Raw genomic sequence first — 15,078 nt, forward strand, 5'->3', positions numbered from 1 at the left:
GTGACGAGGCGAATGCGGCTGAACTTTCGAGAACCACGTCGACCTCGCTGGCGGAAGACAGCTGTGCAAGATGGCCGCCGCTGCTGCGTTCTCCGCAGGTGGCGCTGGCGTGTGGCCAGGCAACGCCTTGGGCGCCGCCATCTTGCTCGGCCCAGAAGCAGTTGGCATCCACCTGGGCCATCTTGGCACTGGGACAGGGGGGGTCTCGAAAGACAGATACAGGCGCATCGAGCTTAGCGCGGAATGTGAAAGAATATTACGTCACTGCAGTGTACAGTGTATTGCGCGCTCCATTGTGAATGCTGCATAACGTGCCTCAAAAATACAGTGAACAAAAAAAAATAATAATAATTTGTTTTTGCGATATTTACGTCGCGAAGAGTTTGAGTCAAGAACGACTGTGGACATTCATATTAAAAATAGCGCAAAAGAGACGGGACGAAAAGACGAAGAAGCACACAGGACAAACGCTAACTGGCAACTAAACTTTATTGAAAGCTTCCAACTTTGCTATCGCCATGCACGCGCTTAGTCTCGTTCAACAGACAGGGAGTAGCGCCAAATCCGCACAATCATACCGCCCACCGCCTGTTCCAAAAAGTCAGCAAAACAGCTACATCACCCCGCCGCACAATCCGAACGAGAAAAGAATAGAAAAAACGCCGCGTTAAAGTTGTCAAGTTAGACAGTGTTAATGAAATGGTACTCTTTCTGCTGCATACACACCGATGCGACGCTTATGCAAACGGCTTTGTCACAATCACGTATTTTCGCTGCCTCCAGCAACTCTCGTTCCCTCCTTCCTTTGTTTCGTCCCTCCACCTTCGCACCGTCCAGCTTGGGGGAACAACCACAAGCTCTACAATGCCCCGGTAAGTGGGAACCGTAATTGTTGCCAAGAGAAGCCGCATGCTCTCGAAGTCGGTCATTTAAGCAACGTCCGGTCTGCCCTATGTAAACACGGTCACACGTTAGAGGAATCCTGTAAACCACCTCAGTGGCACAAGGTACAAACTTTGTCACGTGTTTCTTGCTACAAACAGGTTTTAATATGAATGTCCACTACCAACTTGCCCAGCAGACCAAGCTTTTACAACGACTGTGGTATTTTGGCACGTCAAGCCACAATAGGAGCGAGTTTCAGAGTTGTTCAAAGATACACTGAACTCCCAAAGCTATTTTTATGTGTCTAGATTGATGACGTATGCTGCAAAACGAATATTAGAGAGTTTTAGTAATACGTATAGGAGCAAACGCAGACCCCATACGTTAACGTTAACGTTGCGTCCTCCACAATGCGCATGCGCCATACGTACGTACTGCGGCGAGCCTTGCGTACGTACGCTCGCTATCGATTTTTGCGAACGTACGTAGCGCTTTCCTGCGTGCCATCTCGTTGCTCTCGTCGCGCACGGAAGCGCGCGAGACTAGTCCAGTTTGAAAAATGGCGGCGGTGAGGCAAACCAGTGAAAGTGCTACGCGCATTGTACGGGTTCGCTTTACCATTGAAGATGACATCAACCTCCTCAAAGAAGTCAACGCGACGAACCCTTTCGAGCACCCACAAAGATGGGTGTCGATAGCCAAGAACGTTGGCGACGCCGTCGAACCCAAAAAGGTGTTTACCGTGCGGTCGATACAAAAAAACAAACAAAAAAACACGTACACAACAAGCACATGGAAACACGCACTTCCGTAACAAAGCGAGGAGAATCGGGGGTTTGGATTGACTTGACCGAATACCCGCCTTGGATTGTTTGAAGCAGTTTACAGGAGCACATCTAGATGGCGCTACAAGTCTTTACGTATGCGTTCTTCCTCCGCTGTACTAAAAGTGGGTATTCGACGCGTTCCGTAACGTTCCGTCGACGCAACGTTAACGCTAACGTAGGGGGTTTGCGTTTGTCCCTATACGTATTACTAAAACTCTCTATTTTTAAAAAGAAAAGCGGAATATTTAGGTCGTGAGACTCTGAAAGGCGCTTACAATTTTCGCCACGTCGTGTCGAAATGGAAGAACGAAATCAAAACCGGTTAAAGTCATTGTACTCAAAATGAGTCTCATCACCTAAATGCAGCAGTTTTTGTTTTTCTGCAGAAAAGTTTGGTTTTTTATTATTGTTAGCGCATGCGTTCATTGCAAACAGAATTGTCTTTTTTTTTTTCTTTGACGGGGTGGGGGCAATTTAGTGTTTCTTTAAGGGGCATGTCTAGACTGCATTTAAGGCGCTACTGCCCGCATACAGTTTATCGCAACCCTGACTTCTTTCTTTCTTTCTTTTCACTTCTGTCCAATATTTTTTTTTTTTTTGATGCTATGTAAATCCGCAACTTCAATGCAACGCCACGAAAAAAAAAAAGTAAAGCGTCGTTTTTACTGTAATCCTGCTTTACTCAAGCAAGCGAATCAATGCCGCGCTTCGAAAACGTAGCTCGACAGTCCGTGTCTATCAATACCGTCGTGATTGGCCTTTTTATTTTTTCCTTCTTTTTTGCCTCACTCCGCTCTGTCTTTGTGACAGTTTCCATTGACCGGTCCTCTTTCCCCCCCCCCCCCCCCCTCCAAAAAAAAACAAAAAAAAAAACGATTGCGTGCGCGATTTTTATCGACCCAGTTTTCGGAAGCACGCGCCGCCATCGTATATATACACAATGAGAACGTCGTGATACATTCACCGGGGGAATTGACGTGCACTTTGTCTCAGCACGATGAATCGTCCATGCGTACCTACCGACTCCCCACCGCACTCCCTCCCGTTTAGTCCGCCCACGTGTCTCTTACTGTCCTCCTTCTCGTGTTGTTATTCCAAGCGGAGAGGTTTCTGCGCGTGCCGTCCTTTCTTTGCTTATCAAGAAACCACAATCTGCCACCACACACAGACATACACACACTGCTCGACTCTGTTAGCCCGAACACGAACTTCGGCGCTTTTCGGATTTCGTACGCGCATACACTTCGAAAAGGGTTCCACGTCGTTCCATTGTCTGATGACACGACTAAACATGTTTGTTTCGTACCTGTCTGCAGACGGTGTTCTCGTGTGACCAATGTGAACAGGACTGACAAGCGAGGAAGAAACAGTTCTCGGCCGTTATGCCCTATTCGGCCTCAAAACAACTCCCAGCCCTCCCGCCCCTCTCGGTCGTAATGAACGCTCGGCCGTAATGCGACAATCGGCCGAAATGACAGTGACCCGTCAAGCGACAGTTGAGTTTTTTCCCCCTTTTGTCTGTCTCCTTTTTTTTAAATGGAGAGAAATAAAGAGTTTGAGTTTGAGTCTACAAACTGTCTTATGTACCAACTTAAGGCACTTTGTTTTTAAATAAAAACCCGATATTTCCTTTTATTTACACCCCAAAACCTTTTTTTGTCAGGTTAAACTTCATTTTTTTTCCGAATTTGAAACAAATATTTTACGATTTACACATTTTTTGTTTGTTTTTTGTTTGGCGTTGTAAAAATGTGAAGCTCATTAAAAAAACAAATCTCGCCAAAAGCGTGCATGAAAGAAACATCACAAAATAAATACAAAAAATATACTTTCTGTAAAAAAAGAAAAAGCATCTTCGCGAAGGCAATTTAGATAAGAGAGCGCTACCCAAAACTACCGAAGGCGGCGCTGACGTCGTTCTGCGTTGCAAACGAAATCCTTGATGTTAAGGAAAAACATTTGCTCAGTTAAGCTGTGTCTGAAGGCTGGACCAGTCTACTATCGCGACAGAAATGCTACGCAAGCGAATGATTATATGCAACAACAAACAAATTGTTAAATACTTATTGAAATCACCAAGTGAGTCTTCTCCCTCCCCGACACAAGATTGCTATCAATTTGGCCGTGAACCACTTTGTATAAAAATATAATGTCACGAACAATCCTTCTTTTTGAAAGGTTCTGGAGTGAAAGTTCTCTAAGAAGGTATTCATAATCAAAATAACATTTTCTATCAAAATATCTATCGTAAACAAGGCGTATAAATCGCTTCTGAACTCTTTCTATTCGTGCAGCGTCGGTCATTGTTAACGAATTCCACACTGAACTACAAAACTCAAGTTTAACTCGTACAAGGGAACAAAACAATCGAACTACGCACATTATATTTGAAAAATCATGCGTCAAACGTGATATCATCCCCATTGTTCTAAAGGCAGAAGCAACAATTTGTGTAACATGATATGAAAAGGTAAGATTACTATCAAAATAAACACCAATGTCACGAACTTGTTCCACACGTTCAATAGTGGAATTGCCGATAAAATATTGATGTAAAATTCTTTCGCGTTTTCTGCACATAGATAGCACTTTTGTTTTATCTGGATTGACCAGCAAAAAGTTACATGAGCACCAGTTTGAGATACGTGATACATCTTGCAAAAGAGCACAATCATCTTCCGAATGGATACTAAGATAAAGATTAATATCGTCCGCAAATAAGAGCAGTTTCGCATTTTGTATGCACAATTCTATATCACTGATGAATATAAGAAAAAGTAGCGGCCCCAAATTCGATCCCTGAGGGATTCCCAAGTTGGGGTAAATACATCTGAGAAACTATTCCAGATTCTTATTCTACTCTTTCTATCCGAGAGATAACTACGGAATAAGTTTAAAAGAGGCGACGAAACGCCGTATAAAGAGAGCTTATACAAGAGTAAGTCATGATTAACCTTATCGAAGGCTTTTGATAAGTCGAAATACGCAATATCAACTTGCCCACGTGTGAGAAGAAATGGGACAGTATAATCAAGGAGAGAACAAAGGCTCGTTTCTACTGAACGCCCTTTTATAAATCCATGCTGAACGGTGCTTAGTTTTCGACAAAAGTAAAAAGAAAGACGGGCATGTAAAACTATCTCAAAAACCTTTGAAAAAGAACACAACAAAGACACGGGGCGGTAGTTATCTACCCTAGACGCGTCACCGGCTTTGTGTATTGGCACTATCACTGACCTTTTCCAAAGACATGGGAAAACACCATTTCTCAGCGATAGGTTAAATGTGTGCATAAGTAAAGGGGCAAACAAATCAGCGCATCCTTTAATAATAAAGTTAGGTATTGTATCATCTCCCGCTGACTTCTTCGGTTTTGATTTTTGAATTGCCTCTAAAATATCATTTATGTCGACCTCACTAAATGTGAAATTGTCGTTCCAACCAGTAGCGCAGATTGAAGACTTGCTTTTGAATTCATCCTTGGAATAGCATTCACGAAAGTAAGTTTGGAATAAATTAGCTACTTTTTCAGGGTTTGTAACTCAGTCCGTATCAGTACGTAAATAAATATTTCTTGCAGACTCTTTCGTGTGCTTCCTGAAAAATCGCCAGAATTTATCAGACTCACGGTAGAGACTATTTTCTACCGATTTTTTATAAATGAATTTGTCGTGTTTAAACAGTTTCTTTACAAGTGCTCTGTAAACACTGAACTTTACGTACCATAACTCAATGCCGGTTCTTTTAAACAATTTATGATAGTGTTCTTTTTTACGCATGTAGTGTTTCAGCTCTCTTGAGAACCAGAACTGGTATTTAGAAGGCTTAGACAATCGCTTTGGAATGAACGAATCGATTGCATTTTTCACTTTCTTCGTCAAGGATTCAGTCGCAGAATCTACACAGTTATCATGAAGAACCGTTGACCAGTTATTATCACGAAAGAACGTATATAAACCTAAATAATCACCCTTATGATAGTCATATCTGGTTAAATTTTGTCTGTCACGAGACCTCACCGGCAAAGAAAAACATACGATGAAGGGCGGGTGAAAAACGTCAGGTTTCACAAGAGTATCGCTAACTGGCATGACACTGTCTATAGGGCAGTTTGAAAGAAAAAGATCAAGAACAATCCCGGCCGTGTTCGTGAACTGATTATGCTGAGTTAGACCATTAAAATTAATTAAATCTACTAGACGTGACACTCTTACCACCGTTTGATTATTTCCCCTACTGCTTATGCCGGTCGACCAGTTCATTCCTGGTAGATTAAAATCGCCGTACATATGTACTTTAAATTTCGAAAAATCAATTTGCTGTTCAAGCTTTTGTAAATGGGTATAAAACCCGAAAACGAAGGGTTCTATTGTGATGTAGTATCGGTGTAAACGCGGCTTTAGGTTAGCATCTCAATTGAGCACTTTCCACCACTATAGTAATATTAAAGTCTTTACTACGGAGATAAAATCAAAGAAAACCGGCCACGATTTGTCCGCACTAAAACTGTCGCGGTGTTCACTACCTTCAGCGTCTGTATTCGCGTTTCTGGACACTAAACCTTCCCCCTTCCAGTCGCATCACAACAACAACACATCCAAACTTTTTTTTTTTTTTTTTCGCACCTCGATATGTGATAGGAGCAGGTCCCGAGACTCAAATTAATTCGAAAATAGTTTATTATTGCGGCCTTTTGTGTTTGGGGGCGCCAGGAAGTCACGATCGCCCCCACAGATATATTTCAGAAATTGAATATAATCAATACGCAACACGCAACATCAACTGCATAGCGATCGAACATAATTTTTGTAGAAAAGCATTTTCGTTCGGGAAATACGAGAACGGTGCTTTTTCCTGCAGCTCTTATGTTGCAATTTACTCTGTAGTTTACAGAACTATTCTTTTTTTAATTTTTGTAGGTTCGATGTACTCTACATGCTAAGTTACCCACGCATTGAACCGACACTGAAATCGCGTGACACGCGCGCCTCCTGTCAGACCATAATCGAGTAGCTCGACCGATTGCACGGATGTGCCCCATTCATTGTCTTTCACCACGATTCCTAATTTGTGTAATCATTCCACCGACGACTGTCAAGCGGTATGCACCTAGTCACCCGCTAATTACTGCTCGTTTTTTGTTTTTTTTTAATGTTGTGGCGATCGAGCAGGTCCGACTCGTATAATTAATCGATGAGGCGTCTCGCGTGTTCACTAAATGGCAGACAAGTTGTCGCGTATACCCGAGTGTATTAGCGATGTGCGCGGCCAAAAGCGTCGCTGCGGTCAGCTTTCCGCGATTGGCCAAACCATGGGCATATGAGCATTGTCAGATTGTCAACTTTGACGGTGTTAGTTTCGGATTGCGATGGCTCCTAGCTTCCACTGTGCTTTTTAAACACACCACCAAAATCGTCGTTGCACCCGATGGTAAGTAGCCAGGATAACAATTGGTGACGTCACGGCGAGGCAAATCCCAGTCGTGACGTCACGGAGAGAAACCATAAGAGGGCGCCACTGAAACATCTCGGCGCTAATACCTACGAATAAGCCGAGACGAGCATAGAAACTTAGGACTGCCCTTTTTTCATTTATTTATCATGGCGTCTATTCGCACACTGCACGTGTTCTTTAGAGACACATTACTTCGTCGTCGTCTGTTTCGCACACTGCACGTGTCCTCTGGCGACACATTACTTCGTCGTCGTCTGTTCTTGCAATACCAGCTAGAAGAGGTTTGCGCATTTCCCTTCTGAATGTCGTAGGGGTATTCACACGAGGGAGAAATCCCGGAGATTTCTCCCCGGCACGCGCGCATCACGAGACGAAAACGCGAGGTTTTTGCACATCGCGAAGCCTGACGTTTTCGTCGCAGGGTGCGCGTGCCGTGGAGAAATCCCCGGGATTTCTCCCTCGTGTGAATACCCCTTATGCGGAGAGCGAGTTGTCTGCTTTTTGCGCGGGAGTTGTGGTGACGTTAGAATGACGACGAAGTCTGATTAGCTTTGATTGAAAGGATAGTGGGTAACCTGAATGCCAGTAGATGCGTCGAGGTCTACCCACTATTTTTTTTTTAAGCGCAGCTCTTAGGTGTCTGTTTTCGGCTTGAGCTTCGTCGGCGTCGCCGTCGGCGTACTCGCGCAAAACGTTGCGGTCGGGACGTTTCACACGTTCCGACGGCGACGTTTTGCATTATAGTAGTAGGAGGATGAGCAGGGGAGGCGGAGGAGGGAAAAGGAGAAGGGAGGAATGGAGAAGGGGAGGAGGAGGAGAGATGCCAGCTACCCATTGTGCAGGCAAGTGACATCACCACTCATAAATCACAGAGACGCACGTACGAAAACGTCGTGTACTCGTTATCTAAGTGGCCATCTATATGGGTAAGGGTCTCTGCTGCACCCACCGATCTCTGTGGCACGTCGGGCGAAGTTGAACTTTGTGCCGCCAAGGTCGACAGTGGCTTGGTTGGGGTAGATCTGTATCTCTGGCCTACGGCACTCGCGGAATATTTCGTGCAAGACGTAGAGCAACTTCGTAGCAGTCATGCGGGAAAACAGCCCGTTGGCCCCCTAGGGACGTACACTCGCTGTTCTGCTGTGCCTTCTCGGGGGAGCAAGCTCAAGAATAATGCTGAGGAAATCCAAAACGCCGAGCAATCTTCGACAGAACCGACAGCAAGTATAGATGGTATCGAGAGTATGGCGTGTTTCGTCAAAGTGCTGACTTTTACGCTGTCTCGTTCTCCCGCATTGATCCTGCTGTCCTGTTTTCTAACACCGGCAGAACTTAGAGAGAGTGGAGCTTCCAGATGTGAGACCTATATTTCCTTTCTTCGGACAAGCGGTGAGCGAAAATGCCAGATTATATATATTTATATATTTCTCAGATTGTTTAGCACGGTATATCGCAAAATCGGAATACGTCAAGAGAGGAGCAGGAGGAGGTGGAATAGAGGAGAGGAGGGGGAGAGAAAAGAACGGGAGAAGAAAGAAGAAAGAAGAGGAGAGGGTACAAATGAGGAGGAGGGGCATATCCTCCCCTCAGTACCCTCTCTCCTCCTCAAGAGCTGCGCTCTAATTCGGCGTTACAGGAAGTTGTAAACGTCTTTCATTTTTTAATCAGCCAATAAGAGCTCGGCGTTCTCACATCATCTCAACCTTTGGGCGGAAAGCGGATGAACCTGCCGTGCGCATATAACTTGCGTCAGCGTCGCCGCCAGCGCGCGTCTCGCCGCCTCTCACAACGAGCCCGACACTAGCAGGCGGCGACGCCAAGACGGACGCGCCTGCCGCTTTGCCACAAGTCACGTCGTGCTTCTGCGTGTTCGCCGCTGGGGGCGGGTCGATCGGAGATCCAACATCGATGACGTCACGCACCCTTAGGTGGTTTTTAGTAAAGGCGGCCTGCTGGAACGCGGAGCTCCCAGATTTGGAAAAGTTTCGGAGCCGTTGCGTGACCAGCATGGAGCCAAGGTCGCGTGCGGACGCACTGCATGGCTGGTATATTCGAAGGGGGATTTAAGCGGCGGCACGGGTCTTTTTACCGAACGACAACTAATCGCCGTCGTGCATCTCTGACTTGAACACACACACACAAACACACGCACACGCACAAATCGAAGAACTCTATACGTCGGTGCTTTCTCGTTGGATCGCGATAACTTTCTGACCAGTCGATGTACCACTTTTTCTTTTCTTTTTTTGTTTTTTTGCCAGTCGTCCACTACAATGTGGTTGCTTTCGCGTTCACTAGAGACCTTTGTTGTCAGGCAAATGTTTCTTTTCTTCTTTTTTTTTTTTATAGAGGGATCATTTGACGTTGTTTTTACAGGCAGCTTCTTGCACCGAATTAGGCTATGGGAATACCAAAAGGGGGTTTTCGTAGATCGTTTTCGCCGACCCGCAACGCCCCCCGTAACCCGCTTCGATACCCGGAACCCTACAGTCAAGGCTATCGGCGCGCAGGCGCAGTAGCGACTTCTTCATTGCGGAGGGCTTAGTGGAGGGGAAAACGCGGCCTACGAAAATTCCCTACACACGTAAATACGGTGATCCATTAAAGGACGCAAATCACATTCTCCTATGGATGAGTTTTCTCACTCCGTTTTTCCCACCTCCGCTACGCTCTCAGGAACGAAGACGCCACTAAACTCACTGACTGCGGAAAACGTTGAGGGACACTGGAAACAATCTACGAAAACTCCCTATTGTCATTCATGAGGTGAGGACGGCGGGGACGAGCTTCAGTTACTTGTCCCACCGCCAGCGCAAGCTTCGTAGCATACGACCACGCTCGTATCTGCAACAACACTTTCGTGTTGTCGTAGGTGTTTCTATGAAAACACTTCTACGTTTCGTGCTCTTGGAGCGCGTGCGCGCTGCCAGAGCACCGCGGAAGGCGTGGAGCGCGTGCCCGGAGGGAGGCACGGCGCCTGAGAGACATGCACCGCTGTTCTCATTCTTTCCGGAGACGATAGGAGGCATGCGAACTCCTTTACCACTAAGAGGAACAGAATGAAGGTTTTTCCTCGAGTTTCGAAAAACGCCGGCAAATAATCATGAAAAAAATATTACTTTCATTAGTAGTAAACATATGCAGCGAACTTTACCTTGAAAGTCGTATAATGCATCAAATGCATGATTGAACTTTGAATGTTAAGTTTTCCCGCTAAATTTAGCGGGCAAAATAAATGAGTTTATAGTTCACGTGACGTCGGGTTACCTGACATCATTTTCCCAACCAAATTTAACACTTAGAACAATCAAATATCTAGCTAAATTGTTATAAATAAACACCGCATTATTTAAAATATAGTTACAATTACTCCGAGCGCTATAACAAATAATGACCAACAAGATTAAAAGGATCGGAAATTCAATGAACGAGAAAAGTGTCACAAACTCACAAGCCCCGAAGACGAATCTCTGCAGCACCCCGGCAGTAGCACTCTTGTCGGAGTCCGTTCGGCGCCGGACCACTCGAAGTTGTACCTCGTAGCTTCGACCCCACTGGAGACCGTCCGACAGTCGAACCCGAACCGGGAAACTTGGAAGCTCCATACTGAGTCTCAGCGTTTCCGGTTCCGGTTCGTCCGGCTCCTCGGCGATCGTTCGCAGCCGGAGCTCCAGCGTCGAACCGGGCCACTTCCGGTTGAGGTCGGTCGCGTCCAGCTCGAGCAGACCTTCCGAGGTGAGGACCAAGGGTCGGGGTGGGGCCCAAGCCCCCGTCTGACCCCCTGCAGGTGGACGCCGAAAAAACAACTAAGAATGGCACCCACTTAAAAAAAAAAAAGGTAAGTGTTTTACTGAACAACGAAGACAGCCAATCGCGGTGAACAATGAAATGACCGCAGCGAACGACGAAGCTCAGAATACGATGAGAGCAAAGCAATGCAATATTCATTCATTCATTCATTCATTTATTGATAATATCAACCATTGGGCTATTACAGGAGTGGGTATACAAAAATAAAAGATGAAAGTAACCACTATACAAAGAGTAATTAAACAAGACAATGGATTGCACAAGACCACTTCATACACTTAAACGCGCACAAGAAAAAGTTACAAAACTGAAAGCAGCACAGGTAATAACATTTCACTGGTATAATGAGCACTAGAATAATGAGCGTACAACGTTTCACTTGTCTATTGTACTTGTCTATCGTCTCTAGAACAAAAAATTAAAAAAAGAAGACAACAATAACAATATACGAGCGACAAATCCTTGTGCGTTCGTTGCCCTCACACGCACTTTTTTTTTTCTTCGAGAAATGTCTTGTTTTGTTTGCGACTAATTTTATCGGGATTTTCTTCTTCTATTTTTTGACGATGTTTTATGTGCCAAATAAACATGGAAAGTTCAGAAAATTCAGCCTATGTTTATGTAGAATAAGTAACATTTTGTACCTTGGGAATCGAAAACGTACCCGCGTTCAGTGTTTATATAAGTATACATTTACAAAATGCCCCCCCCCCCCCCCCTCCTTTAAAAAAAGTATTTGCTTGATTGTTCTTTACTGCAAAATAAACTACACTTCGCCGAACGCTCATTCTCCACTCCAGTGGAGCGGTAGAGGTTCGAACCATGTACCAAAGTTTCAGCACTAACCGTCATCTTATTCGAAAGTTATAGGTGATTTTCTGAAGATTTCAATGGGGGAAAAATTATAGCCGACGGAGCTCTCGAATGCATGGAGCTCTATGGCGCCAGAAACCATAAAGGGGCGAAAATAAGCCCCATTTGTCCATTAAAAATTTATCTATTTTTTTAATGTAGACTTGTTTGGTAAAGGTGCATTCGAGTGGAGTTTTAAATTTTCAGTTGACGCCGGTTATTTTATGATTCTCAAATAATCGTCCTTAGAGCTCCTCGTACTGTCAAGCGTTCTAAACGAGTTTAACAACGTCGGAAATCAATAAAATAAGATTGTAAATGTATATAGTAGTACCGGGTTGCGACGGCTTCTAACAATAGAAGATAAATGGAAACTGTATTTGTGACAGAGTCGAAATGTCCATTTTGAACGTGCCACAACGGGTGAACAGGTGGCTCTGGCGTGTAGTTCGTTTCATACATGTTGTATGTTGCAACATGAAATATGGCAGTAGAAGTTCCGTATACCCAACATCACGGAGAAAACACGCTCCACTCAATAACAACGCGCAATTCTCTTCTGGGCGTCACGCCACGTGACACTGAAAAACATGCGCTTGTACAACCGGGTACGGTTGTTTGTAAATTAACATTATACAGGGTGTTCTTTTTTTATTTCTTAAGGTTAACATATTTGTTTAAAAAAGCCGTGAAGTCTACACTTATGCTGTTTGTGCAGGTGAGTCATACGGACAGGTGGACATAGTATAAGGGGCTAATCTTAACGATCAGTTGGCTAATTAAGAAAAACGTGTTATTAACCTTTTAATTGGTGAAAGAAGGCGTGTGGTTCCAATTAGAAACTTGTTGAGCATCATCGTAAGCCACTAAATAAACACTTTTAGCAACAGTTTTAGCGCGAGGGAAACGCAGTAGTGCACTACCTCGTGCAACAGGTACAAGGGTGAGTCTATGACAAGAGACAGAAAAATCGCTCGGGCTCGGGTTATCGTAGCGGTAGCCTTGCTCTTGTTGCACGTACTGGTAACTTTAGAGCACTACTGCGCTTCTCACGCGCTCAGCCTTTTGAGAAAAATTATTAATTTCTTTTCTTTCTCTCGCTCTCTTTCTGATCCAGTGGCTTTCGATGACGCGAAGCAAGTTTATAATTGGGATCATATGTCTATTTTTACTAAATAAAATGATAATTAACAAATTTTAATTGATTAGCCGACTGATTGTTAAGAAAAACCCCGTCTACTATGTCCCCCCCCCCCCCCCCCCCCCCCCGTATAGCTCACCTACTCAAACCACATAAGTGTAGCTTTCAAACCATTTATTAAAAACAAATCTGTTAAGCCTAAAAAAATTAAAAAAAAACAACCTGTATATTTAATGGAATTATCATATCAATGGGGTTTGGAACTGAGCAGTAGTTTGCCAAAGGGACAGTCAGAGCCACACCATGCTTCTTGTGTGTGAGCACAGTTTTGTTTTTGTGGACTGACCAGTCTCTTCGGCAGATCTTGTGTTGCGACAGACCTTATAGTGTACGACGCTGTCAAAGCTACTGCCACGTGCGTGTAACTTGATCGATACTCAGTTTCATCTTCAGTATATTATGAGGCTTTTGTAGACCGTTTTTTTTTTCTTTCGCTACGCTTTCCCCACCGAAGACAACTTAAATGCTTATGGGCACCACTGTTTTCTTTCTTCTTTTTTTTGACGAGTCCGAAATCTCAGAAAAAATCGTGAGGATGCAGGCGAGCTGGTGAAAATTAACCATGTTGAATTAACCTGAAACTGGGGTAGAGAAGAGACATCAAAACGTAGAAGGGACAGAAAATAGACAGGACGACGTCTCAAAGTCAGCTAACTCATTTATTTAGTCCACCTCCTTATATAGTCTCAATCTCAAGGTCATCTCCACCAACACAAAAGGATGAAGTTATGCAGATCAAATGCCACAGTCTTCATCACACAATGCAAGAACGTTGACAACGTTTACAGGTCAACGCGATAAGGCAACACCCATCCGCCCTCAAACTTGAACAAAACAGTAGGGGAAGAGTTCCTTTTGTTCAAGTTTGAGGGTGGATGGATGTTGTCTTATCGCGTCGACCTGTAAACGTTGTCAACGTTCTTGCATTGTGTGATGAAGGCTGTGGCGCTTGATCTGTATAACTTCATCCTTTTGTGTTGGTGGAGATGACCTTGAGATTGAGACTATACAAGGAGGTGGACTAAATAAATGAGTTAGCTGAGTTTGAGACGTCGAACCTGTCTATATTCTGTCCCTTCCACGTTTTGATGTTTCTTCTCTAAACCATGTCTCAGGTTAATTCAACATGGTTCGGAATCTCGTTGCGGTTTGGGGAGAGTGTTACCGGACGGCGGAAACAGACTGCGAAGAGTCCCAAGGTTAGGTGATGCGGACATCCAGCGTTTGTTGTCGCGTTGCGCAGCGTCTCACGCAGACCAATAGGAGCACCGCTTGACAGTGTATGCGAGCGCACCACGTTGCGCTTGTTACTGACACGCGATGCACTACGTTCTAGTGAAACGCACGTGGTCTAAGGCTTTAAAGGGACACTGACGGGGTATTTATACTCGCCAAGTGTTATTTGTACATGACATATGAGAGCCCAACTACACAGAACACAATTCGCGGCTCGAAATTCGTTTTCTCTCGGTTCGAAAACCGCCGATCGAGAACTGGCCAATTTGAGTCGCGCTCACTCTCTTTTCCGTGGTCACGTGCCGTTTTCTATGGTCTAAACACAACCACCAAAGATAATCAAAGTCGTGGGTCATCGAAGGTTCACATTCAATATTTAAAAAAAAAATAGGATACCCATTTTTTGTTGCTTCTAAAAAGCTACAAGTACGTTGACTGAAAAAAGAAAAAAAAAGTTGCACAATCAAGTTATTTTCACCAACTCTTTCCTCCTCTATAAGTTCTCTTTCCCCCCAGTCCAGCTTCGGTTGCGGTTTCGAGCAGTTGTGTCCTTTTTTTTTTTTACTTCATTAATGATGTAGCAAAATATTGATTTGAGATTTTTGCGTGTGTGTGTCCTTACCTGCAGTCTGGTTTTTTTTTAATCATGTTTGATTGGATAGTCTTCTAATAAGTCGCCTGGCAAGATATAAAACAAAACTTTCTTGGGGTGTCAGTGTCCCTTTCATGCGATGGTCTGAAGGTTATACGGACCTGTAGCCATTGTCAGTTTAAGAGAACAGCTTCTGACTGTATTGATTACACGTTCGCCGA

This window comes from Ixodes scapularis, unplaced genomic scaffold (genome assembly GCF_016920785.2).
Source record: "Ixodes scapularis isolate PalLabHiFi unplaced genomic scaffold, ASM1692078v2 PGA_scaffold12__126_contigs__length_90152505, whole genome shotgun sequence".
NCBI lineage: Eukaryota > Metazoa > Arthropoda > Arachnida > Ixodida > Ixodidae > Ixodes > Ixodes scapularis.